The sequence below is a fragment of the Suricata suricatta genome, chromosome 7, assembly GCF_006229205.1.
Source record: "Suricata suricatta isolate VVHF042 chromosome 7, meerkat_22Aug2017_6uvM2_HiC, whole genome shotgun sequence".
In the NCBI taxonomy this organism is placed as follows: domain Eukaryota; kingdom Metazoa; phylum Chordata; class Mammalia; order Carnivora; family Herpestidae; genus Suricata; species Suricata suricatta.
This window is the reverse complement of record NC_043706.1, coordinates 38,664,093-38,691,860: the sequence shown is the minus strand read 5'-3', so window position 1 is coordinate 38,691,860 and position 27,768 is coordinate 38,664,093. Positions and strand designations below refer to the sequence as shown.

The following is a 27,768-nucleotide window of genomic DNA, read 5'->3' as shown; positions in this document are numbered from 1 at the left end:
TGCCACTGACCAGCTGTGTTGCCCCGAGCAAGCTGCTTAACCCTGCTGTGCCTCTGTCTGCACACCCAGACTTATAGTGCTATAGTGAAGCCTAAGTATTTTGCTGTGCGCTCCATGTACAGGACCTAGAATGGTGTCGTGCTCAAAAAGTGTTATTAGGAGCGCCTGGGTGGCTCAGTTGGTTAAGTCTCCGGCTTCGGCTCAGGTCAGATCTCACGTTTGTGGGTTCGAGCCCCGTGTCAGGCTCTGTGCTGACAGCTAACTCAGAGCCTGGAGCCTGCTTCCGGTTCTGTCTCCTTCTCTCTCTGCCTCTCCCCCTCTCATGCTCTGTCTCTCTCTGTATCAAAAATAAATAAAACATTAAAAAAATTTTAAAAAAGTGTTATTATAATGGACTCTTATGGCTCATTTCTTTCTTTGTAAAAATTTTTTAAAATTATTTTTTAATTGATTCTTGAGAGAGAGACAGAGCACGAGCCGGGGAGGGCTGGAGCAAGAGAGGGACACAGAATCCAAAGCAGGCTCCAGGCTCTGAGCTGTCAGCATGGAGCCCTATGTGGGGCTCAAACTCACAAGCTGTGAGATCATGACTGGAGATGAAGTCGGACGCTTTATCGACTGAGCCACCCAGGTGCCCCTCGGCTCATTTCTTTCTTTATTTTTCATCTCCAAGTGAGGAAATAGAGGCATAGAGAGCTCTAGTGAAGAAAAAAAAGGCCTGTGGGTTGCAAACAGGACTCTGCTGTGCATCTGACATGAAAATGTCTTACAGGGGGCTTTGCAGCTTCCCTGGCTGCAGCCGCCACTGTTCCCTGTTGACCAGACCTAGTCTCGATGTTTGACAAGGTAGCAGAGGGAACTTGGCAATACTTGCAGCACCTCTACCACCCCTGCTTTGCCCTGCCCTGCCCTGGCTCGCGGGATTCCTTGGATAGCATCTGGCCTGGCCACCTAACTCCTCACGCCTGGCCCATGGCTGCTGCTGCCTGCCCCTCCTCCCCTCTGCGTCAGACGGACAGATCCCCTTGACTGCGGTGTGACTGAAGGCAGCCATGTATCCCAGCAGTAGGGCAGGATCTGGGACTTATTGTACCCACAGGAAGTGCTTCACTGTGGGGTGGTGAGGTGGGGGTGACTGCAGAGGGTAGCTGAGAGGGGCAGAAGCAAGAGGCAGTCATCACCAGCTTTCTTTCCTGGCCCTTAAGTGTGGGCAGAAGGCAGAGGGGGGAAGGGACATCTGACTACCCAGCCCCCCTCCAGCTTCCTTGGGGACAGGCCTCCTTCTTGGCTTTTATCCCAATAGCGGAGACCCCAAAGTAAAATGTGATGCCATGGGGATTAATTCATAATTCCAGCAGACTTCCCAGAAACCCATAGTCCATATTTCCTCCTCCCAGCCCTTGTTCATGCTGGTGCCTTTTCCTGGTCCACACTCTTCTGCGACCCTCCCCCCATCCAAATCATCTGTCCACCAAGGCTCACCTTCCTGAGAGACCAAGGGATTGTTCTATTTGACCGTAGTCCTGGCTGCCTGTTATGATCACCTGGGGAACTCTTACTTTTTAAAAAATGTTTATTTATTTTAGAGAGAGAATGCAAGTGAGGGTAGGGGAAGAGAGAGAGGGAGACACAGAATCTGAAGCAGGCTCCAGGCTCTGAGCTGTCAGTTCCCCAAGAACTGCGAGATCATGACCTGAGCCGCAGTCGGATGCTTAACTGTCTGCCCCTTACCTGGGGAGCTCCTAAAGAATACTAGTACATCTAGGGCATGTGGCTGGCCCAGTCGGTAGAACACATGACTCTTGATCTTGGGGTTGTGAGTTCAAGCCCCACACTGGGTTGTAGAGCTTACTTAAAAAAAAAAACAACAACAAACTAGTGCATGTGACTCGTGAAGGAGGAGCCTAGGCATCAATATGTTAAAAATTCCCCAAATGGGGGTGTCTGAGTGGTTTAGTCGGTTGAACATCTGACTCTTGATTTCAGCTCAGGTCATGATCTCACAGTTCATGAGATCAAGTCCCAAGTCGGGCTTTGCACTGTCAGCGCAGAGCTTGTTTGGGATTCTCCCTCTCCTCTCTCTCTGCCCCTATCCTCCTCATGTGCTCTCCCTTTCTCTCTCAAAATAAATAAACATAAAAAAAATTTCCCAAATGATTCTGATGCCCTTTCTCCAGGGTCATGGCTCTCAAATTTGTGTGGGCATCAGAATAAGACCGATTGCTAGGCTTCACCCCAGCATTTCTGATTGTGTCAGTCTGGAATCGGGAGGCCTGCAGATTCCAGTAGGTCTGGAATTTGTATTTCGGATGTGTCCTTGGGGGCTGCTAATGCTGCTGGTCCCCTGACCACACTCGAGAACCTGCTGCTTTGCAGCTACCCACGCAAGAGCTTTCTGTCTCCTGGGCCCCTCATTGCTTTGGGCCTCTTAGGCCGGTCTCCCTTCTGAAGCCAGGCCCCACAATGCAGGGACCACTGCGAAACCATTGGATCACTGTTTGAATTCTGTTTCTTGCTGATAAAGAAAAAATGAGAGGGGCACCTGGGTGGCTCAGTCAGTTGAGCATCTGACTTCAGTTCAAGTAATGATCTCACGGTTCATGGGTTCGAGCCCCATGTTGGGTTCTGTGCTGACAGCTCAGAGCCTAGAGTCTGCTTTGGATTCTGTGTCTCCCTCTCTCTCTGCTCATTCCCCACCTGTGCTCTGTCTCTCTCTCTCTCTCTCAAAAGTAAAGAAATGTTTAAAAATTTTTAAAAAGTGATAAAACATGCACAAAAAGCAGCTGTTCCCTTCTCTTTTCCTCAGACCAGAGATTCTGGGAGTGAGGGACAGGGAGAGGGGTCACCGTTGAATGTAAGGGTGTCTCCATCATCTCTAGGAGGACCTGAGCCCTCAGGGCAGCAGATAGGCCTGGGGGTGGGCCCCCAGGGTGCTTGGGGTGGGTCCTTCCTTGGAAACTGGTGGGGCTGGGGCAAACCCCTGTGGGGTGGAGAAGAGGGAGTGGCAGGGTCTTCAGCTCTGCAGGGAGGTGGCAGGCTGAGCTTGGCGACAGAGCCGGTCAGTCAGCAGATAAATGGAACCCTCTGACATCAGCCCCCTGAGCACAGAGGTCGGGTCTGTTTTGTTTGGTGCTATATCCCCAGTGCCTAGAAGAGAGCCTGGTATACAGTGGGTGCTCAGTAAGTCTGGGTGGAGTGAGTGAGTGAATGAGTGTGACTCAAGCCCCAGCAAGTGCCCAGAAATGAGGACAGAACAAACGCTTTCCCCGGGGTCTCTGCCCTGCGGGCAGGGTAACAGCCTCACCAGCTAAAACTCAGGGACAGGTGCAGAGCTGGACAAGGAGGAGCTCTGCGCCCAGCTCCCACCCTCCCCGGGATCTAGATCCAGTCTCACTCCGGATAGGGGCTGACTGTCTGTCTCTTCCTACAGAGAGTTTGCCAGCAGCACCTCCCTGCCCCCCACCCCCCCACCCCCCATGCCAACCCCTCCCCCACGCCACCATCCCCGATTCTACTAGTGGATCTGTGGGGTGTGGCTCCCGTTTGTTTTCTCCTGTTTGCCAAGGGAAGTCACAGCCTGTCCTCTGCCTTGTTTATAATTGGTTTGGGGACAGCACCTGCCCCAGCCCCCCTGCAGAGGTATGGAGTGGCCAGGAGGTGACACACTATCCTGTCCTGCCCCTGTCGCATCTTGTCCCCTCCTGGCTCTAGCCAGGTGTGTTCTCAGCTGCCCCTGAGCATGATGCTGGCTGGCTTTGCCCTGGGCTGACTGGGGCTGTGGGGCTGGGAGCCTTAGAAGCCAGCTGGCAACTACTACTCCTGTATTTTGGAGAGTAGAGGACTGAGGCCTGGGGAGCATAAGGGAGCCTCTCCGGCACCCCATGACCTCAAGCGCCACTGGGGATCAGTAGGTAGGAACTTAGCACCTCTGTGTGCCTAACACAGTGCTGGCCAAGCAGGGTGGGCGGGAATAAGAACACAGCGCCTCCCACAAAGCTGACAGCCTAGCTGGGAATTTCACTGACCACAGAGGACAGAGAGGGGCAGATTGGTGTTAAGATAGTTCATAGTAGATGAATGTATGCTCATGGCTCTGAAAAGCATTCTTCCTTGGTTCAGAGTTTACAAAAGGGCTCGTGCCAGCATGGAGACCTTGGCTCAGCCCTACCCACTCTTGGGGCCCCATAAAGGGTAGCTGTATTGCTCCCTGGCTCCTCTTACCTGGGAGTCACCTCTGCAGACCTGGAAGGCCTAAGTCCTGGACAGAGTCCTTCCTTCCAGGAGGCCTAGAGGCTGCTGAGTGCAAGGGGGCAGGCGCCACAGAAAGGCGGCTGGCCACCCGCCTGCATCAGAAGCCCCGGACCGTGGGGGATGTGGTGCTCGTTTGGGCCCAACCACTCAGATCTCTTTGGGTCTTCCTGTTTCTGCACCCCCAGACTTGACCAGGAACCTGGGGCAGTGATTCTGCTCCCCCCACCTCCAGCATCTTCCCTTCTTCCCCCTCTCCCCTGCTTCCCATCTACTTCCATGCACGTATGTCTCTCTCTCCTGCTCTCTCTCCCCTTCTCTCTCTCTTAATTTCTTTTTCTGCCTCCCTCGTCTTGGTGTATTCAGAGGGCTCCTTTCAATGCCACCCCAGTGTGAGCCTCTGCGCCCTACTGTCGGGGTGGGGGGGCCCCAGAGGAATCTCATCCAGGGCAGAGTGAGCTACGTGTGAAGAGGCCCAGCCTGATGCATCCCTCTGCTTGTCGTGGCTGGGACATCCCGAGGTGGTGGTGGGGAGATGCAAGGACCCAGAGCTGGCTCCCTGGCCAGCTGGGGCAGCCCCGCCACACACAGCCCTGAGTACCTCCAGATATTCCGGCCCCATGACTTAACTATACATTCTCATCCAGTTTGTTGGACCTAATTATAGTGGTTCTCAAGTCAGGTGTGACAAGATCATAGTAGAACTTCTGATTCTATTTATTTATATCCCACCCTTTTCTCCCCCCTCTTATTGTGAAATATGCTGTGAGTGCTGATAAGGGTGTCAACATACATGCACGCTGTAATAAGTCATTGTAAGAGCGAACACCGGGGCAGCCACCGCCCAGGTGAAGAAACCGAAGCCTGCACTCCAAAATCAGCTGGTGTGCCCCACCTCTGTCGTAACCCCTTCCCCCCCCCACCCGGGGTAACCACTATCCTGATCTTTCTGATAATCAGCAATTGCTTTTTCCTATCAGGTAACCGCCGATGTCTGCAATCTTTAGCAAAAGAGTGTAGCTTTGTCTGATTTTGAATTCGATACAGCTAGAATGATGCTGAACATGTTCTTTTCAAAAAAAGTTTTTAACATTTTATTTATTTTTGCGAGACAGAGAGAGAGAGAGGGAGAGAGAGAGAGAGAGAGACAGAGACAGAGACAGAGACAGAGACAGAGAGACAGAGTATGAGCCGGGGAGGGGCAGAGACAGAAGGAGACACAGAATCTGAAGCAGGTTCCAGGCTCTGAGCTGTCAGCACAGAGCCTGGTGCGGGGCTGGAACCCACGAACTGTGAGGACATGACCTGAGCCAAAGTTGACCACTTAACTGACTGAGCCACCCAGGCGCCCCGCACATGTTCTTTAATGTCATGTTTTTTTCCCCACTCAGTGCATTTGTGAGGTTCACCCAGGTTGCTCTGTGTAGCTCGAGTTCACAGCTGTACGTGCCGTTCATTCCATGGCATGAACTTGCTACGACGTTTGCGTCCGACCTGCCACGGGTGGACGTTTGGTTTGCTTTCCTTCCTTGGCTACCGTGAGCTCTACCGTAAGAATATCCTCATATGTGTTTCCTGGTGCATCGGTGTGTCCATTTCTCCAGTGCCATTGCCAGTGTACAATGCATAGTTCACCTTTAGGAAATGTTTTGTTAAGTGGTTGTACCAATTTATTCCTCCCCAGCGCCACCTGAGAGTTCCCATTGTGCCATATTCTTGCTGACAGTTGGTGTTGGTGGACTGTTTCATTGCTGTCCTGTGGGTGAGTGTGTAACAGAGACTCATCACGTGTGCCCTTTACGTCCCTATTTTTGTGGGTGCTTGCTGACCCACCTGATATATCCATACATTGGTATTTATAAGCAGTTGATGAGTAAAGAGGCAGGTACTGGGGATGCCTGGCATTTTTTCCTTATAGGAGTGTGTGATCAAAATAGCCGAAAGACTATTATAATATTGAATGTCAGCGAGGGGCTGGAGGTAGGAAAATGGTCATCAGAGGAGACCCTCAGTGGGCCAGTCTCTGCCCAGAGGGTACTAAGCTCACAGAGTACTCAGGCCCTCTTGCCTGGCACATCTGGCTGAGGAGGAGGAAGGCTCTAGGGTTAGGGCCTTCAGCAGAAAACATGCAACTTAGAATTGGCAGGTGACTGTCCTTCTGGGTCCCCTAGGGCGATTTTGCCTCCCAGAGGACATTTGGCAATGTCTGATGACATTTTTGGTTGTCCCAGCTTAGGAAATGCTGCTGGCATTTAGTGGGGAGAAGCCCGGGATGCCGCTAATCATCTTACAATGCTCTGGGCAGCGCCTGTGAGGATTTATCTGGCCCCACGTGTCAGTGTTGAGGTTGAGAAACTCTGATCTGGGAACAGAGCCAGGGAACTGAGATTTGCCATAAACTAGCTGCATGGCTTTGGGGAAGCCACTTCAGGGCTTTGAGCCTCCTGGGGAAAATGAGGGTGACAAGGGGTGCAGCCCCTTCCCCTTCCTGAGGCTTCGGTCAGGACTGGGGAGGGCTGAGGGGGGCTGTGTAGGTGCTTTGGGAAGCATCCTTGCAAAGGGGCCCAGGCTGGATGTTTTCTTTGTGGTCCCAGCCACGCCCCCCAACTGTGCTCCCCTTCTTCCACTGAACTGGAGGTGTCAGGTGACCAGCTGTGGGCTCAGCCCTCATTCATGCTATTCTAGGTTAGAGGGCTATAGAGGACCGACCCTAAGGGCTCCAGCCTTTCTGATGAGGGCAGCAGAAACGAGGGGCTCTCTGGAGAGCCCTGGGGCTCAGGCAAAACCATTTCTGACTTTGTCCTGAGCTGGGTGGGAGTCCAAGGTTGTGTGGGGTGATAAGAGGTGCCTATCATACTCTTTATCTGAGGCCCTGCTGTAAGTCTGGGCCATACGGGATGGGAGTCACAGAGCATTCTTGGGGGCTCTGCACACCCAGGCTGGTCTTCCACTCACTGTCTGTGCCCTTCCAGATTTGCTGTGCCAGGGAGCGCCCAGGGTTGGGTCAGAGTCTGGGTCAGAGCTCCCTGGGCCCCTCTGACCTCCCTGTTCAGGGGCCCACTTCACCCCAGGGGCATCCCCGCCTTCTCCAGCAGTCACGGTCAGCCTGATCTTTCTATTCCAGTGCCTCTTCCTGCAGCGTACTTTCATTGGAAGGGTCTAGGAAACTCATCCACCCTGAGGTATAGGTGACTGACGACAGCTTAGTAATTGCCAGCCTTTCTTGACCAGGAATATGACCTATCAAAGGTGGGAGTCCCTTCGGCACCAGAAAGAAACACGAGTGAAATGTCAAGTTTCTTTGACAGCCTGTGAGAGTACTTCAGGGGTGAGGAGCCTCTGAAGTCACATGTTGAGCAAGAACATTTTGTCACAAGTGAACATTGTATGGGTGGCTCAGTTCTTCCCAGAAGTTTATAGGATAATCTTGGTCTCAGGGTCCATTGCAAGGTGGGGCTACATAGTAAGACTATGAACAGGGTGTCCGGAAGCCCTGGGAAGGCCCAGGGCCAAGGTGGCAGATATGTGGTCAATCAGGGAGGTGGTGGACTGTGGGGCTTTGGGCTAAGAGGGTACCTGTGTCCAGAAAGCACTGGGAGGGTGTGAAGATTAGGGCTAGGCCTGCTTTGGACCTAGTAGGATTCCTGAAAATTCTCCCACTCTCTGTGCCTCTCCATCTTGGTGCAGTGTGGGGGAGGGCAGCATGGCCGCTGCGTTTTGAGGCCAGGCTGTGGGGGTAGGAGGGGGCTGTCAGAGGCTCAGTCTGGGAGGAGGGAGCATACTGTGGGGTCCTGGAGCCCAGAGTGGGTGACATAGGGTGAAGGGGACCTGGGAGTCCGTCTGTGTTGGGTGGCGTTGTGGGTGTACGAAGCTTTCCGGGCCAGCGTGCGGTTCCCTCTGCGCTGTGAGCAATCCTCGGCCACACTTGCAGCTCCCAGGGGGTTGTGCAACTTCCTCTTGGGCCGAGGTGCAGGGGGCTGGGTGAGAAGCAGCGCTGGGGAAAATGAGGAAACTGGGGCTTGTGCCGGGGCAGGGGCCTGGGCCTGGGCTCTGGGCCCCCAAGTTGCTGAGCTTTCCAGGGGCCTCCTTCCAGAGGATCTCCCTTTCCCAGGTCTGAGGGAGTGTGTGTGTGTGTGTGTGTGTGTGTGTTTGTCTTCTGTCTTTGCGGGGGGGGGTGACTGGGGATGAGGCCCCAAGGGCTGAACTGGCAGTGGAGCATCTTTCGAAGAGGGATAGGGGAGATACCGAGCAGGGTCAGGGTTGGGAAAGCAGGTGGCACAGAGGAGGGGTCCTTGGCCAGGCTTGGGGGGCGGGGGAGATGGTGGAAAGTGTGGGAAATCAGGACTCAGAGGGCTGCTGACCGCACCGCTGAGGAGCTGGGCAGCCCGGAGCAGTTCAAGCACCCCCAGCCTCATCTCCACATCTCTACTGGTGAGGCCACGGCAAATACCTCCTTGCCTCAGGGGTTGCGAGCGGAGGCTCTGCCGGGCCCCCCCGGGGTCCGAATCCTGGCCCTGCTGCCACTCTGCAGCTATGTGATCCTGGTAAGCTAGCTACTTAGCCTCTTGGTGCCTGAGTTTACTCGTCTGTGAAACAGACATGACAATGATAGTGCCTACCATGTGGGTCCTTTGTGGGGATTAAAAGACCTAATTCACGTAGAGTGCTCAGGCAGTGCCTGGCACTGAGTGAGGAAGCGCTCTGCACAGGTGAGCACTTCCTGGTACACGGCATGTTGGCAAACAGCGAAAAACCACCCAGTGTTCATGTGACATGTGACTATTTTTGATGGCAGGGATTTGAGGTATTGGCGGAGATGATAATACTAAGAACTCACATTTCCCAGGCCTTACTTCACTTCAGGTGCCGTACGGAGGGCTTGACCTGTATCAGCCCCTTGAGACCTCATAGTCACCCTATGGGGCGGGTGCTGTCATTACTCCATTCCACAGATGGGGACATGGAGGCATAGAGTGGTCGAGTGACTTGCCGCAGTGATATTAGTGAGGAGAGACAGCAGAATGGTCCACGGGAGCCCTGAGTTGTACCCACTGGCCCCCAGCCCAGCCCCTTTCCTGGGTTCAGCCGGAAGTGTCTGGGAAGGAGGGAGCAGGGTCTCTGTGGGGGTGAGGAGGCTGGCCTCCAGGCCTGCAGGCTCCAGCCACTCTCCGATCAAGTAGGCAACTAATGCAGAGTTAAGTTAACAAGGGAAATGGCTTTTTGGCAGTTGGCATTGGAACAGACTTCATGGGGCGAGCTTCCTGCCAGGGTGTGGACTGAAGGGGGGGTTGCTGAAGACCCTCAGTTGGGGGGCGTGCAGGAGTTGTGAATATGTCTCCAGATTCAGACACACCTAGCTTTGAATTCTTCCTAGGCCATTTACTGTGTGACTTTGAGCCTTGGTTTCCTTGCCTGCAAAATGGGGGTAGTGAGCAGCCCCACCTCTTAGGGTGATGATGAGGAGGAACGAGATGCCATTGTCAAGTGCTTAGCACAGGCCTGGCCCAGAATGAGAGTTTGGCAAATGGAGGGCTGCATGAGCACCTGTTATAGAGACAGTCATGTGCTGGTGGGGGGGGGGCAGTTTGGGCCACATGGATATCCTGAGAGGGCTATAATTTGGACTGTGGATCAAGGCCATTAATGGGACCCTCATTTCTGGCCATGAAGTCAGCTTAGTGGGTCTTTTGCTTTTTTAATAAAAAAGAATATGTAGAGAGAACATCCAAGTGTTTTGTGCAGTATTGACAAGTGTGGTCTTGTGCAACTTTTTTGTGTTCATGTGCCTGTGCATGTGTGCTAGGTGTGTGTGTGTGTGCTGGGTCACATAAATTTGTCTGTAGATCATGGTATTGGGGTCACTCCCTTAGAGATGATCGTCTTGCGCACAATGTTTATGGAGCACCTACCGAGTGCAAGAGCCAGCCCCACATGCTGGGGGCCAGACTGGGGATTCTGGGCTCGGTTCTTAGCCTAGTGTTTGTGGGTGAGTGGGCCCCATGGCAGTCGGCAGAGGTAGAGGGGGAGGTGGCCAGGGAGCACTTTCTGGGTGATGACATGCAGTGGATGAGGACAGTGTGGGGTGACAATGGCCGGGGTGAATGGCTGACTTGGAGTCTGGAGCTAGAGAGCCATGTTGGCAGGTGGGGGCTCCCCGTGAGTGGAGGGTGGCGGGACCAGCCCCGTGCAGGCACCTGTGCTAGCTAGAACAGAGGGCTGGATGGAGGGTCCAGGGCGCTGGACACGGGCTGTGCCGTCTCCTCTGGCTGTGGTGGGACGGGCAGAGGAAGACTCAGGGTTATCGATGCTCCTCTAATCCTAATCCCCAGGACTCAAAGGATCCACAATGACTCAGTGAGCCCCCGAGCCCGTGGCTTAGCCATTCCCTCCCCTTCCCTGGACCTTGGGAGCCTCCCCAGCCTTATCCCCTCTGCTTCCCCAGCTGACTTTCATGAGTCTGGCCTGGAATCCCGATCAGTCAGCCCTGAGCCCTGGTCCAAGGGCCAGAACCCTTTCTATTACTTAGATCCCTGCCCATGGCCGGTCAGGGCCTCAGTTTCTTCATCTGTAAAGTGGGTATACTAACCCTTGAGCCGTTGGCCTTCTGCTTGGTGATGCTAGTCCTGTGACCTAATGTGGAGGAAGCAGCTGTAGGAAGTGTGGAGGGCTCTGGGTGGGTTGTCATTGTCATTTCTAAGGCTAAGAGAGCTGGGGAAGTTCATGAGGACATCAGCTGCCTGACTGGAGAGCCCCCACCTCCCCACCCTGTGACCTGGGGCCATGGGGGCAATGGTTGGGGGGAGGCCTATGACCCATGGTGAGCTGGGACAATCCCTAGTTCTGAGGGGGAGATGGCCTTTTAGGAGCCTCAGAGAGTGAGACCCAGGTTTGACTTGGGGCTGGGAACCCTGGTTTACAGAGTCCTCCCCTACACGAGGTCCCTTAGGAGCCCTAGCTTGGAAGTCTATATTGCCAGGTGGAGAGGGCCATGCTCCGGGACTGATGCAGAGGCCGATTTCCAGGAAGCCATGGGTGGCTTCCAGCCTGCTGTGCCCACAGTGGAATGTGGCATCTAATGATAGCTCATATATATTGAGCAGCTCCCCGCAGGCACCGTGTTAAGCACTTTTGTATATTTACAATACAATCTTCACAATATAACCTGATACATAGGTCTTTTTATTATCCTGTTTGTTTTATTTTTTTTATCATTAAAACAATTTTGGGGGGGTTTATTATTTTTGAGACAGAGAGAGAGACAGAGCACAAGCGAGGGAGGGGCAGAGAGAGAGAAGGAGACACAGAATCTGAAACAGGCTTCAGGCTCTGAGCTGTCAGCACAGAACCCGATGCAGGGCTCGAACCTTGAGATCAGACCTGAGCCGAAGTCGGACACTTAGCCGACTGGGCCACCCAGGTGCCCCTATTATCCCATGTTCTAGGTGAGGCAACCGAGGCCCAGAATGGTTGAGCCCCTCACCCCCGGTTACCTAGCTCGTGAGCGGCAGAGCTGGGCTGAGGGCATGAGTTATGGATCAGGCTGCCAGGGTTGATAGCTGGGTGGTACCGCTGACCAGTGGTGTGACCTTGGACACAAGTGATTGAATCTCTCTGACCATTAGTTTCTAGCTCTGAGAGATGGGGATCACATCAGGGCTGGACTCAAGGTTGCTTGTAAGAACTGCACGAGATAATGGAGGTGATATGCCACGCAGGACGAGGGCCCAGTAGATACGGTCTGCTGCATCATCTCTCCCGCCTGCTGCAATAACCCACCTGGTGACCCGGGGCCAGTTATGCGAATAAGCTACTGACCCTTCCTTCCTTGGGCCGGGGGAGGGGTTGTACTTTTCCCTTCTTTCCTTCTAGCTTCTTTGGCTGGCCTAATAATTCACTTGACATAAGACAGATTACCAAGAGAAAATGTAATTTTTGTGTGAACAAGATCCCCAGAGATAGGAGGCTCAAAGAAGTGCCCAAAGCAGGCAGCTTTTATAACGTTTAGACAAAGAAACAATACATTTGTGAAGAATTGACAAAAGAAAGGGGTTTGGGCTTGGGGAGCTAATTAGCAAAGAAGTAACAAGGGTTGTTCATACATCCTGCTTGGCCCCGAATTCCCTGTTTCTGGTGACGAGGATAGCTCTCTGCCTCTTGGTACAAAGAGGGCACCTTTCACACGGGGTGGGGGGGGCAGTTATTTCCTGCTTGCAGGGGCACTGAGGAGGGTCGGTGTCCTTCTGACACCTGCTGTTCCTTAAGTAATTTCAATTCAACGTAATCAGGAGGCCCGAAGTGGCCTATTTCGGGGTGGCATATTTTGCCCCGTGTCATTTTCACCCGTGACAAACTTCAAGAAGTTTCAGAGTCTAGGAGCTGAGCTGGTAGAGTGCGCCATCATTTTTTAATCTTTGAGTCTTGAAAATAGAGCAGTTCATTTAAATGGTTGTGTTTCATTTTGGGGCGGGGGGTGATGCACCTGGGCTTCCCAAGTTAGGTCTACATTGTGTGAGAACGCAAGTGTTTAATAAGGCATTTGTATGGAAAGAAAAGAAAAACCGAGGTTAATGATCAGAGCCGACCGAGGTCCCGGTTTGTGAGTTGTGGAGGCAGCCAGCTGAGATTTCTAGACGTCAGGCTCCAAGCCTCTTCAGATAGAGTGAGGGCAGACAGTGGCAATGTGTTAGATTTTCCTGGTTTGCAGTTTGAGAGTCTCTGGTGCTCTTTTCTGCATGGCCCACGCAGCCACGGGCACCAAAATTGTCCATACGTGAGCCGTTGTGTCAGTTCTCTGAAGTTTCTATCAAGTGGTTCACACTCTGTAAGGCCTCAGGGAAATGGGCAGCTTTTCTTCTTAGTGATTCTATGTTGAGAGTAGCAGAAACTTGGGAGTGTTAGTTTGGAGAGTTGTAGCCAAATATTGGAGGAAACCAGAATTCGGAATCCTGTTAGTTTCCAGGTGGGCAGCAGACCTCACTGATAATTAACAGCACTGGAACCTGACATCCGAAAGATGTACTATAACTTTTCATTGAAACAACTTTTTTTCTCTACAGTTACCCCATTTCTATCAGAGATCAGCAAAGACTAGTTTGTTTGTAAAATAGGTTTGGGGTTAGTGACCTTAACTTATTTATATAAATGCAGCAAGAATTGCAATCGGCTGTATAGCATCTTTCCATCCGCCTTGTAGGAACTTTTCACAAGGAATCTCAGATTGGACTTGTAAAAGCCTCTCGAGGCTGGGAAGCCGAGCCGAGGACGCGTCATCAAGGTTTTCCTGCAGTCACTATGGATTTAGGTTAATTCCTCTTTTCTCAGAGTCCCCAAAATATAGTGAGGTTTTTGCATCTGCCAGGAAGTGCCTTTCCTTACTCACCTGGTGGGGTTGCTGGGAACCCTGTCAGCACGATAGATACTGGCTGATTTTTCCAAGGGGCTTTATTGGCTCCATAAAGACAACCTTAGTTCCTTAAAGCTCTCCTGTCATATGCCGTCTCTGACATTCCAGTCAAAGCCTTGGTTTCCAAAGCCAGTGTTTCCAATTGTGTTTTGTTACTAGGAGAATAGATTTTTATTGACCTTATGTAAATAGCTTTATTGATGAAACTAAGAATACCCACTAAGAGTTTTCAAATTCTGGGGGCATCAGATAGGGAGGAAAAGGTAAATGTTTCCATTCTAATTACAAAAGTATAATTTACCAAAGTGTTGTAGGTCGTGGTTAGCTTAAGAGAAAAAAAACGTTGTTTTCCTAAAATCTGGGAAAAATTAAGCATTAAAGATCCAGCCATGTTTTAAGTAAAAGTCATACACATTATAATCATCTTAGCAGTTAATTCAGTTTCATGTAATTAATTCTTGTTGATATTAACCATTTGTTAAGAATTTTATGAATCCAGTTTTTTCTTAGAGTTCTGTCAATTCTTTTCTTTTTCTTTTTAGTATTTATTTATTTATCTTGAGACAGAGAGAGCGAGACAGGCAGAGGGAGAGAGAGGCAGAGAGAATCCCAAGCAGGCTCTGTGCTGTCATGACCTGAGCCTGACCCAGGGCTCAAACTCCGGAATCATGACCTGAGCCTGAATCAAGAGTCAGACACTCAACTGTCTGAGCCACCTGGGTGCCCCAGAGTTCTGTCAGTTCTAACCCAGTTCAGTGGTAGGATCTGAAAGTTATTAGAAAGCCATATTCTAGAGTATTTGTCGGCGTCCATTCCATGAACCTTTCTGAAAATGAAACACTTTTCAGAATAAAACAAGAACTTATATAACTGACAAAAAACTTAAAAATGCCTATGGCTAAAGATCTGCTAAGAACTCATTACAGTATTATTGACAAGGATATTTGGTTGTTTCTGTGACATAAATCTTATTTTTTAAAAATTTTTATTTGTTAGTGTTTATTTATTTTTGAAAGAGAGAGACAGACAGAGTGCGAGCAGGGGAGGGGCAGAAGGAGAGGGAGACACAGAATTTGAAGCAGGCTCCAGGCTCCAAGCTGGCAGCCCAGAGTCCAGCATGGGGCTAGAACCCATGAACTGTGAGATCATGACCTGAGCCAAAGTCGGATGCTTAACTGACTGAGCCACCCAGGTGGCCAATAAATCTTATGATAATAGCTGGAATTAGACTATATTAGGACATATCAGATTTCTAGAAATTGTATACAATTTCTGGAACACATAAAACATATTCCTATACAAATACAACATAAAGAAGCCTTAATTTTACTTGAGAGTGCTTCCCATGTGATTTAACATAACAAGTCAGTCTAATTAGTTTAAAATTCCCTCCCACCACCTTTTAGGTTTTGTTGTTGTTGTTTTTGTTTGTTTTTGAAAAAAAAAAGAGAAAGAATGAATCTTTTTAGATGTTCCAGAGACCCTCTGGAAAATCCCAAAGTCAGTTTGAGGTCAAAAAGACTTTATTTAGAATTTGATTTGGCGGAAGTTTGTCATAAATATTAAAAGACTTGTATACTTGCTTAAAGGATCATAGATTATGATTAAACAGTATTTAATTATCTAGTTAACCAAAGTGACAATAACAGATTTAAAAGGCAAATACAGAAGATTCTATAGTTGTGTGCAAAACTTAGCTCTTTTAATATTGAGAAGACTTAGTTTTCTTAAGTAATCAAAGGCCTGATAGTAAAGACAAACTTAAAAGGTTAAAAAAAAAAGGAAAAGACCTTTTATAGTCTCTTATCAGGAGCAGACCAAAAGTCAAAGAAAACTTTGTCCTTTTAACAATCTTAGTTTTATAATAGGCAAGCTATTGATATTTAAAATTTTTTTTCAAAATGTTTACTTATTTTTGAAAGAGAGTAAGAAAGACTGTGCAAACTGGGGAGGGCAGAGAGAGAGGGAGACACAGAATCTGAAGCAGGCTCCAAGCTCTGAGCTGTCAGCACAGAGCCCCATGCGGGGCTTGAACCCACAGACTGCGAGATCATGACCTGAGCCGAAGTCAGATGCTTAACCAACTGAGCCACCCCGGTGCCCCAAAGCTTATTTTTTTTTAAACTCTTATAATGTCAATTTAATTTTAGCCAGCTTGGTCACACAAGGTAAAATTCTCTCTCCCTCTCTCTCCTCTTTAACTTCTTATATACATTCAATTTGTTCTTCATTTTCTTCTATCCCATTGTGACAAAACTAGCTTTACCTGAGGATAAAGTCACTTTTAGTTCCTTCAACAAAAATGTATCTTCATACCTCAAGCCTTTTCTCACCAAAATAACCACACCCTACTTTCTTTGCATATAGTTATTTCCTTTCCTATTTCTGGTAGTTTTAAATTACATATATTAATTATAAAATTTAACCCTTAAAAATTGTAACTTCTAGGGAAAACTAATAAGTAAAAAATGATGAACTGTATGTTACACGAGCATTCTGTAAAATGGCAAGTTTATAAATATATTTTATAATTTCTAGAAACATGTGCCTTTTTAGTAGTACAAATCTTTTAATGTGGCCAAGACACGCTAATTAACAGACCTGAATATCTTTAGTTCCTCTGTAATAGGAAGACAGAGTTAGGTAAACTGGTGTTCAGTAATTAATGTTTAATATTTTATCTTGCTTGGAAATGACCTTGATATTCAGTTAATTTCTATTATTTAACTTAGCAAACTGATGGTAGAAGTTATCAAAAGATTTGGGAAACTCAAGTAGACATAAGATTAACCACAATTATTGCTGAAAAGTTTACCTTAACCCTGTTATCCCATTCATCTATCTAAATTACTTGTTTTAAACATTACAGTTAGATTACCCACAAAGACTTCATGAGAGAGTAGACAAAATCGGACCTCATCCCAAGCTATTTTTCTTGCTGACAAATTTTGTGACAGGGAGAACATAAACTTATTTGACCAGCAAACCCTGGTAGAATAAAAGTTGTATGTTGGCATCACATTTAATGCTAATGACGCTGAAGACACGTCTATTTTAATTAAACAACAAGCTTTCACAAGCGTTTATTTCCCAAGGATTATCCCAGATCAATGTGAACTTTAAAAGAAAATTTTTGTTTAATTTTTATGTTTCTGAGCTTTGGTATACCCAACCCTTCTAAGTGCCTGTCTTTCAGCCAGCTAGAGTTCTTTTACAGATTAGTTTTGGCAATACCATGTGGAGGTAGAAAAGTATCGTATATCTATAGCGTACATATAGACACATGGAAACATACAGAGAGACACACACAGAATTTATAGGTATTGTTCTGAAGTTTTAGCCAGGAGTCAGCTGCAATAATATAAAACTCACAAGTTTATATAGAAGAGTTGGATCCAAATTTTGTTTCTGGCAGTTGCAACAAGTAACGTTTACCCACTCAGGTGGTTAAAGCTTTTTTAAAAAAATATTTGTGGGCAAGACACTTAAGATTTTTCATTAGCCCAATTTTCAAATTGTTTCTTCCTTCTGATGAATGACTTCTCCCTAAAGTTTGCATTTCAAAGAACGGCTCTTAGGTCCTAGAGAAGATGGGAATAGAAATTCCGTATTACAAAGGCACAGAAAAAGTAAGTCGGGGCCCCTGGGTGCTCAGTCAGTTAAGCATCTGACTCTTGATTTCAGCTCAGGTCATGATCTCACGGTTGTGAGATTGAGCCCCCATGTCGACTCCATGGTGACCATGGAGTTCCCTGTCTGGGATTTTCTCTCTCCCCCTGCTCCTCCCCTGCTTGCACATGCACGCTCTCCCTCTTTCTCACAATAAATAGAAAAGCATTAGAAACAGAAGTATCTAAGTCTTTTCCAAGGAGTTTGGGGTATATTTGCCTCTTATTAGAGGTCTAGGGTAATTCCTATTTAAATTTTTCCTACTTTTTCTTAAGAGCAGGATAATTCTATTTCCAATGTCCTGATCTTTTACAATATCTACAAGCATTCTGACATGAATAAGTGAGATTTGGGGACTGGTAAAGAGCTGGGATTTGAAGTGTGTCCAGAGCCACATTTTTCGCTTTGTAGAGATTTGCAAGATCTTTCCAATTCCCCAAGGACTGGGTTGCAGCCTGAATATCAAGGGCCTGACCTGCCCATCCACCTAAATTTTGCTGCTTTAGATTGGGGCAATTTTCAACTGAGATGGAAACATTTCTACATACTAGAGATTCAGGGTTTAAAACAGTATGTCTAAAAGTCTGTCTAAAGCATTTAACAAATGCCTTCTTGGACCAATTCACCTTAGGAGGGAAGGCCTCTATATTGTTCTCATTTTGAACATCAGACTCCAGCTGATTCATTTCCTGATCATTTGTAGGAGGGCCTGGAAGAAATTCTGGTCATCTGTTTTCCCTGTGAGGCGGGGAGGGGTGCTTTTCCCCAGGAGGCCATCTGGCTTGTCTGGTAACTATGGTATAATCATGGCTGGCAAGATCACTCCTTAGCAGCCAGTTGAGGTCCCTGTGAGTGGGGTCGTGAATGAGCACCAATCCTTCAAACCCTCCTTTAAATTTGGTAGGATCTTCTCAAAGTAGAGACAAAACAGGCTTTGTAATTTCATGTTGTTAAAGAAGTCCTTAAGGCTAGCCATCGTATTCCTTTGTGTCTCCTTTTTTATTTGATCTTTCCATAGGTACCAATAAGAATTATTTAGAATGAGAGCTAATTTTTTTAAACATAAAAGTGCCCAATTCAAAGAATCCATTGTCATTGACGAGGAGGATCTTATGTTAATCTCAATAGTGGCTTAGACCAATAAGCCTTTTGATGGCTTTACATGGACATCAGAGGTGTTCTAAAGAGGATACAAAAACTCAGCCCTTGCAAGATCCAGAAAGTTCATTCCCAGAGTTACTCTAAGAAAACAAAGGTCTTTGTTGTCATAGGTGGTATAAAAATGGAGTCTCTGGTCTTTCACGGGAACATTAGATGTCTCTAGTTACAGACCTGCCAATTTGTGACTCCACGTAGGTGCTACTGGTATGAGACTTCTCCAGCGTTACTAATACAATGCAGGTTCAGATGACTGAGGCCTTTTATGGATTGGGACCCCCTTATGCCTGACTCCCCCAAGAGTTGGCATCATCAGACAAGGAGAGTGCTGCTTGTGGCTTCATGTCCTGGAACCCCAGTCTGTTCAACAGACCATTCAATGTATGACGGGACACGCACATTCCTGCTGGTGGAGACCAGAGAGAATATTATCACTGGTCACAAAGCCAAGCTCTTAGGACGTAGAATAAGATGAAAGGAAAGGGGACCTGTGGTTCTCTTCCTTATGCCAAATGACACAAAAGACAGAGACAAAAGAAAACAATGACAACCTCTGGTTGAAAGAGGATCAGTAGAAAACCAAAGTATTTACAACACTTTTTTACCAGAGTCCCTGTACCCGAAGAACTAGTTTACACAGGTATTTAGAAAAGAAAAGCACTTGACCACTCTTGCTGTCACCAGACCCAGCCGGCAGAGATCTGCGAGACTGACGTGGTAAGGATATTGACCTTCTGCTGGCCCCTGCGCAGGGTCCCAGTCTCTCAGCAGATCCATGGGTGCAGAGCCCCATGCTGGACACCAAAACTGTAGGGGAAGAAACTTTCTCCTTCTTCCCTTCTAGGTTCTTTGGCTGATCTAATAATTCAATTGACATAAGATAGATTAACAAGAGAAAAATTTAATTTTGTGTGTACAGGAGCCCCCCCCCAAAATTTTGGTCAAATAAGTGACCAAGGCAGGCGCCTTTTATACGATTTAGATAAAGAAACAAATTTGTGAAGAATGACCAGAACAAAGGGGTTTGGGTAACTAATTAGTAAAGAAGTAACAAGGTTTGTTTATACAGCCTTCTTGGCCCCGAATTCCCTATTTCTGGTGATGAGGATGTTTCTCCACCTTCTGGGACAGGGAGGGTAACTTTCACCTGGGACACTTATTTCCTGTTCTCAGGGACACAAAGGAGGGTCAGAGTATCCTTCTTGTACCTGCTATTTCTTAAGTACCTTTAATTCAAAATAATCAAAATGCCAAAGTGCCATGTCTTGCTCTCTTTCTCTTGCTCCTCCTAACAGGATTGTTGAGGAACAGTTGGGATCGAAAGCCTGAGTGGGTCCTGGAGGCCTTCACAGAACAGACGTGCTAAACTCTCTCAACCCCCTCCCCCCCCGCCCCCCAGGAATGTTCAGGGCTTGGAATTAACTGCAAAGTCCTGATGCATTTTGTCTGGGCTCGCTCCAAGCCTTCTCTATAGGCATTTGGATTGGTGGCCCCACAATCTACTCCAGGGGAACCCAGTTCTACTCCAGGATTTCCCCAGTTGTGTCCTATGGAAGGGTTTGGTGGTCAAGCAGATATGGGAGAGTGGGAGTCAAAAAAAAAAAAAAAAAAGCAAAATGGTTTTCTTCCATGTAGGACTTGTCAGAGCCTTTGATATGCTTTGATAGTCATGTACCTCCAGCATGTGGTCATGACAGGCTGCAGGATAGCTCAAAGGCCTGGTGTTCAAAGCTCCATTTTCCAGAGGGAGAAACTGAGACCTGGTGTGAAGCCTAGGAAATGATTTCCCAAGATCATGCAGTTATCTCTAATAAGGCCTGGACAAGATTCCAGGGTTCCCAGCGTCATGGCCTGTGCTCTGCCCATGACATCCCCTCCTTTCCCTCCTTCCTCTGTTCTTCTCAGGGAAATGGTGTGTCTAGTGTTGCTCCCTTCCGGAAGGCTCTCACCTTTTCCTGGCCCCTTCCCTCTGGCTGCCAGCAGCATTAGAGAGTGCCCTGTTCCCTCTGGGCATTCACTGATGGGAGATTCAGCTAATGGATGGCAATAAGGCTGTATCTCAGCCGTGGGGCCCAAGTTAATTGGGTTTTCTGAGTCCCGGTCTCCTTCACTGTGTCATGAAACTCATCACCCGATTTATCAGTTGGAGTTGTTGAGTGATTCAGCTCTGACACCATATGTGATTGTGCTCCATTCATTTTCAACTCATGTGTGGATGTCCGCAAGTCTGACTATTCCTGTCATTTCTGGGACACAATGAGGGAAAAACATGGGAAATACGAGGGAGACCCCGGACCATGGGATCTGGCATGTTCAGACTCCTCAGTTCCGACTCAGCCCCCACGCTCGATGTCTGCCCTTCACTGTGCTGCTGTCCCTCTCTGGTCTCAGCTCCCCTGATCACCTATGAGGTGGGCTGGTCTGGCAGACTCTGGGACCCATGTTGCAGGTGAGACACGAAGGGAGGGAGTTGGGGGCATGCTTTCCTAGTTTTCAATGGAAGTTGGTGTTCAAGTTGGGGAGGTAAGGCCAAAGCATCTTGGGGCGTCAGCACAGGTCTGCCTTGAGTGGGGCTGCCTTCTCCAGCCTGCCCCACCCCTTTGATACCCCCCAGCCTTCACCTAGGGCGGCTGGCCACCTGGCCTGTGGGGTGGGCGGGCGTGTGAGCGCACCCATGTCCCTGTTAACCCAGAAGTTGGGAGATTCAACCCCTTCGGCCCTCAGTGGACTGTGGTGGGCTCTGAAGGAAAGGCCCAGAGGTGGGCCAGGCTGGGTTGGGAGGTGGGAGGAGGTGGTGCCTCCCTGGCAGAGTGTCCTCTCCCCGGAGGGCTGTTTGCCCGAGTTATTCTTAGCTCGGACTCATTATAGAGTCTATTTTTAGCCCTGTTTCTAAGTGTTGCCAACATCTGGCGCAGCCAGGGGCTAGGGATGGCAGGGGCGACCCCTCTGGGCATTGCGGAGGACTGGGGCCATTGACAGGAGGCGAGGACAGAGTCTTCTACTTCCCGCACCTGTCATGACTCGAAGCCAGGCACGCAGTAGGTGTCCTATTTGTGCTTGTCCATCGATTGCTCTCCCACTATCTCACCCTCCCAGGTCCAGCCCCTGTGGGGGGTGGGGTATGAGTGTCACCTGCCCCCAGCATGAGCTGATGGTACCTGCCAGGTAGCTTTCCCATGTCTGCCCCTCACAAGTTCCAGCTGGCTGGCTTCTGGCCCCTGCAGAGAGGGACCTCGGAGGAGGAGGAGGAGGCAAGCCCCCCTCACCCTCCACTGGGGGCCTTATACCAGCTACCACCAGAGGAGACGCCAGCAGCCGTGACAAGGGAGGAGTGTGGCACCATGGTTATAGGTGCCAGACTGCCTGGGGTCCAGGCCTGGCTTTGCTACTTCCTAGCCCTGTGACCTTGGGCAAGTGGTCAGCCTCTTTGTACCTCAGTTTCCTCATCTGTGGGTTAAGGAGGGGAGTACAGTGTTTGGAGGATTAACATAATAATGTATGAAGTGCGAAACAATAAGTGCTATATAATCAGGAGGTGGTGGCGTTCTTATTACCCTCATGGTCATTACTAACGGGAGGCTCTGTGTGTGCCCTCTCTGCACGGTGGAGTGAGTTGGGTAGGAGGCTTCTCAGCTTTTCTCTGAGTGAAGTGAAGCTAGGGGTGGGGCCTGGAGGGAGTTGTTACAACCTGGGCATCGTGGTGGCCATTTCTGTAGGGCTGCAGCAAGGGCTGAAGAGTGTACCAGTGGGCTGGGATGTGGGCTTTCCCCTTCATGGGCTGAATGAGTCACTTAATGTTTCCATTTCCTTACCTACGAGACAGAGATGATAATAGGCCATAGCATTTTTGCAGGACACACGGTGGGAGCTGAATCCGTGAAACTGTGGGGGACGGGGCGTGTTGCTGGGCCCTTTTCCCATGAGACGGATGGGGTGCCCTTGCCTTCAGAGTCAAGGAGGAGAGCTTGGCCTCGAGGCTTGAAGATGGGGGGCTGTGGTCCCAGTTCTCCCTCAGCTGTGTGGTCTGCACACATTTCTTGCATCCCCCCGGCCTTCCGTAACACAAAGAGGCCAGAGAAACCTGGTCCTGAGACTTCCTCAGAACCCCCAGAAGTGATCTGGGGACTGTCTGAGTCATGAGGGAGGCCCCCAGTTGGAGGCCAGGTGGTTCGGCCCTCCCCCAGTCCCACAGAGCTGCTTTGTTCTCATGTTTTACATACATATCAAGGTTCTAGGTAAATTTTATCTGGAAACAGGGCTCTGCTGCTAGAAGCAGCCTAGGAGTCTCTGGTGGGTGACTTCCCAGGCTTATTGCTGTCTGATGGGCATTGGCTCTTGGAGGTGACCTGTGCAGGCGGGGCAGGGCTGAGATGGGGCAGAAGGTCCTCTGCCACAGAACTAGCACATAGTGGATACTCAAGAAATACTTGCAACGGGGGGGTACCGGGGTGGCTCAGTGGGCTGAGCGTCCAGCTTTGGCTCAGGTCATGATCTCACGGGTTCGAGCCCTGCGTTGGGCTCTGTGCTGACAGCTAGCTCAGAGCCTGGAGCCTGCTTCAGATTCTGTGTCTCCCTCTCTCTCTGACCCTCCCCTGCTCATGCTGTCTCTCTCACTCTCAAAAATAAACAAAACATTAAAAAAAATTAGCTAAAAAGAAATACTTGCAGTGAATGAATGGAGTGGCCCCAGGGCAGTATACCAGAGGAACAGTACCTCTGTTCTGGTGACAGATCTTCTCCTACCCTTTCCTCTTCCTCCCTGCCCTTGCTCTGTCTTCCCTGCCCCTGCTTTGACCAGCCTTAAGCTGCCTCAGCTCTGGGGTCCAGGCTCAGCCTTCCTCAGTCGGAGTCCCAGTTTGTCTCCTGATACAATGAAGGTGATGGGCTCAGCCTCAGAAGGTCCCTTCAGGCTCTCTGCCTTGGTTGGTCACATGTATCCACACACATCCACATGCATGTGTGCCCGCGGACGGCTCCGTTAAGTGGGCCTGGCTGGCGGGGGTGGGGGGGTCCTCTTCCCCTCCCCAGGCCGGAGCCCCCTCGAGTTCTCCTGAAGTGAAGGTTGGGGTGCTGCAGGGCTCTGAATGGGGGCCCCAGGAGATGATGTGCTGGAGCTGGGGCTTGGCTGGAGCCGTGGGGGCCCATGGGTGTGAGAGGAAGGGTGGGCATCTGACTGTGTCCTCTGGGCCGCAGCTGCCACCGTGACTTTTGTGTGTGACCTTCTGGGAGTGTGGGCGGCCGCCCACGGAGCACATATTTGCAGTTGTTTTGCCTGGGTGTGAGGGGGCGGTGTGAATGGACGGGTTGAGGGAGCAAGGGCCGTTATCTCCTGTTGCTGGGAGCTGCCAGGGCTCTGAGAAGAATGGAAAGTGATTTCATGCAAAGCAGCCCTTCCGAGTCTGCCTTTTTGGCCACAGTTTGAGGCACTGGTGGCCTGGCTTCCTTCCTTTCCCCCACCTGCCTGCCAGAGGCCCACGGTCCTGCTCCTCCTGCCTCAGGGATAAGGGACTGCCTTGATCTGCCGTCTGACACCCATCTCTGGGGGTTTTCGGGAGTTGGTCCACACCCACAGCTATAGGAGTCGGTGTGGGGACCGGGAGGACATCTAGGCCTCAATTCCTGGCCCTAGGTAACCCCCTAAGGCAGAGGAAGTGGCCCGCAGAGGCCCAGGCTGTGGTCATTATGCCATTACCAGCCCTGTGGTTTTCCAGCTTGAGGAGACCTGCCCGGGAGGGGAGGGGAGGGGAGAGGCCCCACCTGCCCACCGGCTCTGCCATCCCAGCTGCAGCTCTGCTGGTGACTCATTCCCCTGGGGAGCGAGCTGGGCTTCTCTCCCTTGGGGCTCCCCAGGGCCTTGGTGCTGAGCCCAGGGCCCCAGCGAGTCGGTGGAGGGGCTGTGGGGAGGTGTGGTGTTGGGACTGAGGGCCTCTGTCCGGGGGTCGTGGCAGACTGCTTGCACCTTCTCCTGGCTCCGCAGACTACCTTCCCTTTGCCCACAGGGGAGGCCACAGCCCCCAGGGACATAATGGGTCCCAGATGCCTCCCAGGTGAGCAGACCAGTGGGGCAGCTGGATCCAGAAGTCCTTATTCCCCGGTGCCCGGTGCTGCTCACGGCCCCATTCCACTACCTGGGGTCACTGAGGGAGCGGCTGGTGCCTGCCTCCCTGCTCGGCTCCCAATGGGGCTGTGCCTCCCAGGAGGGATGGGGAGGCCCTCTCCAGGGAAATGAATTCCTGGCCTGCCCCCAGATGCCGGCCTGCCCAGCTCTGCTCCAGGGTAATGCTGGGTGTACACACAGCCCCATTGTATGCCTGGGCTCTGTGCCCGCCATGGGCCTGGCACCAGCTCTATCAATAGCAGTGGCTCCTCAGTTCCTCAGCAGCCCCCCCCCCCCCGCCCTACCAGGGCCTGAGCCATTGGGCTCCTGGTGGGGAGGCCTAGTGATCAGGGTGGCGGGGGTGTCCTGAATGGAGGAGCCGGGACCATTGGGCCCCTTGAATTTGCTTCTCTCATCAAGTGCGAAGTTCAGGAGCAGGGAGCACTACCCCCCATCCGCATGAGGAGACCATAGAATTGAGGCACCGGTGACTTGCCCAAGGTCACACAGCTACTGAGTGGTGGAGCTCAGTGTTGAGCCCAGGCGGCATTGGGTACAGAGCTGGAACTTGCTTCCAGCTCAGCTCAGGGTTTAAGAAAAGGCAGACCTTCTTTTCACAGCCCAACTTGGGGGACTGTGGCAGGCCATTTCTGGAAAGTGTGTGTTCCCGGTGGAAGGGGGGCCAGGAGCAGTCTGGTCTGGAACCCCCAGGTGTGTGTGAGAAGCATGGTAGTTAATTTTCAAGGATGATGCCGGTGGCTGAGTGGGGCAGAGCAGGTCTCCAGATCTAGAAGACGGCTGTGTGCCTCAGTTTCCCTGCTCCACCTGCATTGGATATCCTCTGTGCCTCTTGGGAGGGCCAGGAATGTAGAGGTGAGATGTGGCGAGGGCTGGAGCCTATGCTCCACGGCCTGGCAGGGAAGGCCCCCTGCCCCAATGTAGATGCCCGTGGAGGCGGGCTGCCAAGGCGCCCAGCCGCTTCTATTCTGAGACTTTGTCCTGAGCTGCCCCGTCTCCTCAGGTTTCCCAGCCCTAAGGGACCTCTGAGGCCAGGCGGCCTGGCTCTAGGCTGTGAGGGGTCCCGATTCTGCCTCATGCCCATGCCCCTCAGGGCAAGATGGAAGGTGCCCAGACATCACTGTTAACGGGGTCTGTCCCATTTCTCACTTCCTGGGGCTCTGCCTCTGCCTCATGAGCCCCGAACCCTGAGGCTGGGCAGAGCTGAAGCTCCTCCCTTCCCTCAGCCCATTCTACTTGTCCCCTGTCATCCTGGGCATGTGGCCTGGTCCCCTCCTTTGATGCCGCCTCAGCCCTCTTAAAAAGGGACAGGGCATTCTGCAGTGACCACAAGATTGTGCAATGCCAGGGCTGGGCCGTGGGGACAGGTGGGGAAAAGAGAAACTGGAAGCACCCTCCTCCCCCTACCCTGGAGCCTTGTCTCCCTCCCCACTCTGCTGGGGCTCGGCTTTCTCTGTTTATGCCACTCCCACCAGCCAGCCAGTACGGCTCCGTCCGAGCTCACAGTGGTGGACATGTCCAAGAGCTTCTAGAGATGAGTGACATTCGGACATTTTGCGGAAGGCAGGGGATGGGTTGGGGGGCAGCTAGAGGCCCGGGCTGTGCTGGGGCGAGAGAGCGAGGAGGCCTCCTCCGCCTGAGCCCAGGGCTCCTGGAAGGAGGGCATTCTGGAGCCAGGCCGGGTAGGGAGTTTGGACTTGGAAGGCCAGCGGGGCGCCATTGGGGATGATGGAGCAGGCCATCACTTTTCTTTGTGTTTCAGTCCATTTTGTTTCCACTCCCTCATTCTCTCCTGGCTGTTTCCTTTCTCTGTTCCTCCAAAGACAATAAGGTTTCTCTCTGCTCTTCAGCCCTTTCTGATTCCTGCTCACGCTCTCCCACAAATCCATACTCTGTTCTTGGCTTCCTCTGCCCCACCATCTTGACTTATTCCCCTGCCCTGCTTTGTCTGGCCTCCTCTCCCTCTCCCCAGCCCTGACCCCCTTACCCCCTTTCCCTGGGGTAGGGCTTGGGTGGAGTAGCACCTTTGAGGACACGGGCCTGGCGGGACCACACAGGGCACTGACTCACGTGATGGAGAATGATCCAGGAAGATGCCCCCTGTTCTGACATGGCTCCGTACGCCCTTCGGACAATGACTGGGCCCAGCAGCGTGGCAAAGGGTCCCCAGGAGGATCTTACTCGTAATTTGTCAGCCTGATACACGGAGATACAGATTTCTCTAACCGATAAATTAGAGAGCAGTGGGCTTTCACATTCCTGTGGTTAAGTTTGGCGGAAGGACAGGGACTCAGACGGGAATCCGACTGACAGCCATTTGCCGTGCATCTCGTCCTTGCCTCCACTTGTGCACAGCCACCTGGTTGCCGGATATTTATCGAGCACCTACATTGGGTGTCTTACATTTAATCCTTACAGAAGTCCCCCCAGGCGCGGACATGCTCAGCATTTTGCACACGAGGATGAATGCGAAGGCCCCGTGAAGAAGTGAAGTGTGTTGCTGAGCGCGGCACAGATAATAAGCAACACATCCGGAAGCCTCAGCTCTCCATGCTGGGAAAGACGAGCTCTTAGTGTGAAATCAAGCGCCCCCCCTCCCCAGGGGTCCCCAGTGCCTAGTTCTTAGCGTGGAACGTCACAGCTGTGCTATCGAATGAATGGGCCTGGCAAGGTTCTGGAATGCTGGAGTTTTCTAGCTCCATCTTTGTTCCATCCTGGGGGCGGGCGGCAAGGCTGGGCCCCTGGCCCTCTTGGCATTGCTATCAATAATGGGGTGTTGGCACCCGCCCCCCCAGAATGGGGCTTCTTCATCCTATAACGTGCCAGACCTGGCCCATCCTGTGTCTTTGCTCCATCTTGCCAACTCTGTGTCTGAGGGCACTCTTACCCCTAACAGGTGGGAAAGTTCCAGATCCATGCTTGGCCATTGTACGCAGTCTCCTCCAGTGGCTGGGCTCTCACACCCCTGCCTCTCAGCTTCTCCATGGGGTGGCCAGCCCCTTTGTTACGCTGGCCCTTTTACTGGCCTTTCTTTCTAAGCTTTCGAGTTCGCTGCTCCACCGCAGTCCTGACCGCCTTCTCAGGGCCCGCAGTCTGAGATGAGGTTGTGGGTTCAGGCAGTTCACTTGGGAGGCGACCCCAGGAAGCACCGGCCATGGGGTAGGATGAGTGAGAC

At 50.9% G+C, this 27,768-nt stretch overlaps 1 protein-coding gene across 2 annotated transcripts in view; it reads left to right on the top strand.

Moving 5' to 3' along the window:
* The window catches only part of TFEB (transcription factor EB), a 54,977-nt gene that overhangs the window by 4,152 nt on the left and 23,057 nt on the right, over positions 1 to 27,768 (top strand). Inside the window, exon 1 of one of the 2 annotated variants that reach the window (XM_029944008.1) lies at positions 8,280 to 8,359. The exons of the other annotated variant lie outside the window; for it this stretch is intronic. The gene's annotated coding sequence lies outside the window, so the exon portion shown is untranslated. Of the gene's footprint in view, positions 1 to 8,279; positions 8,360 to 27,768 lie in introns of those variants that run through there. 2 annotated transcript variants of the gene reach the window in all.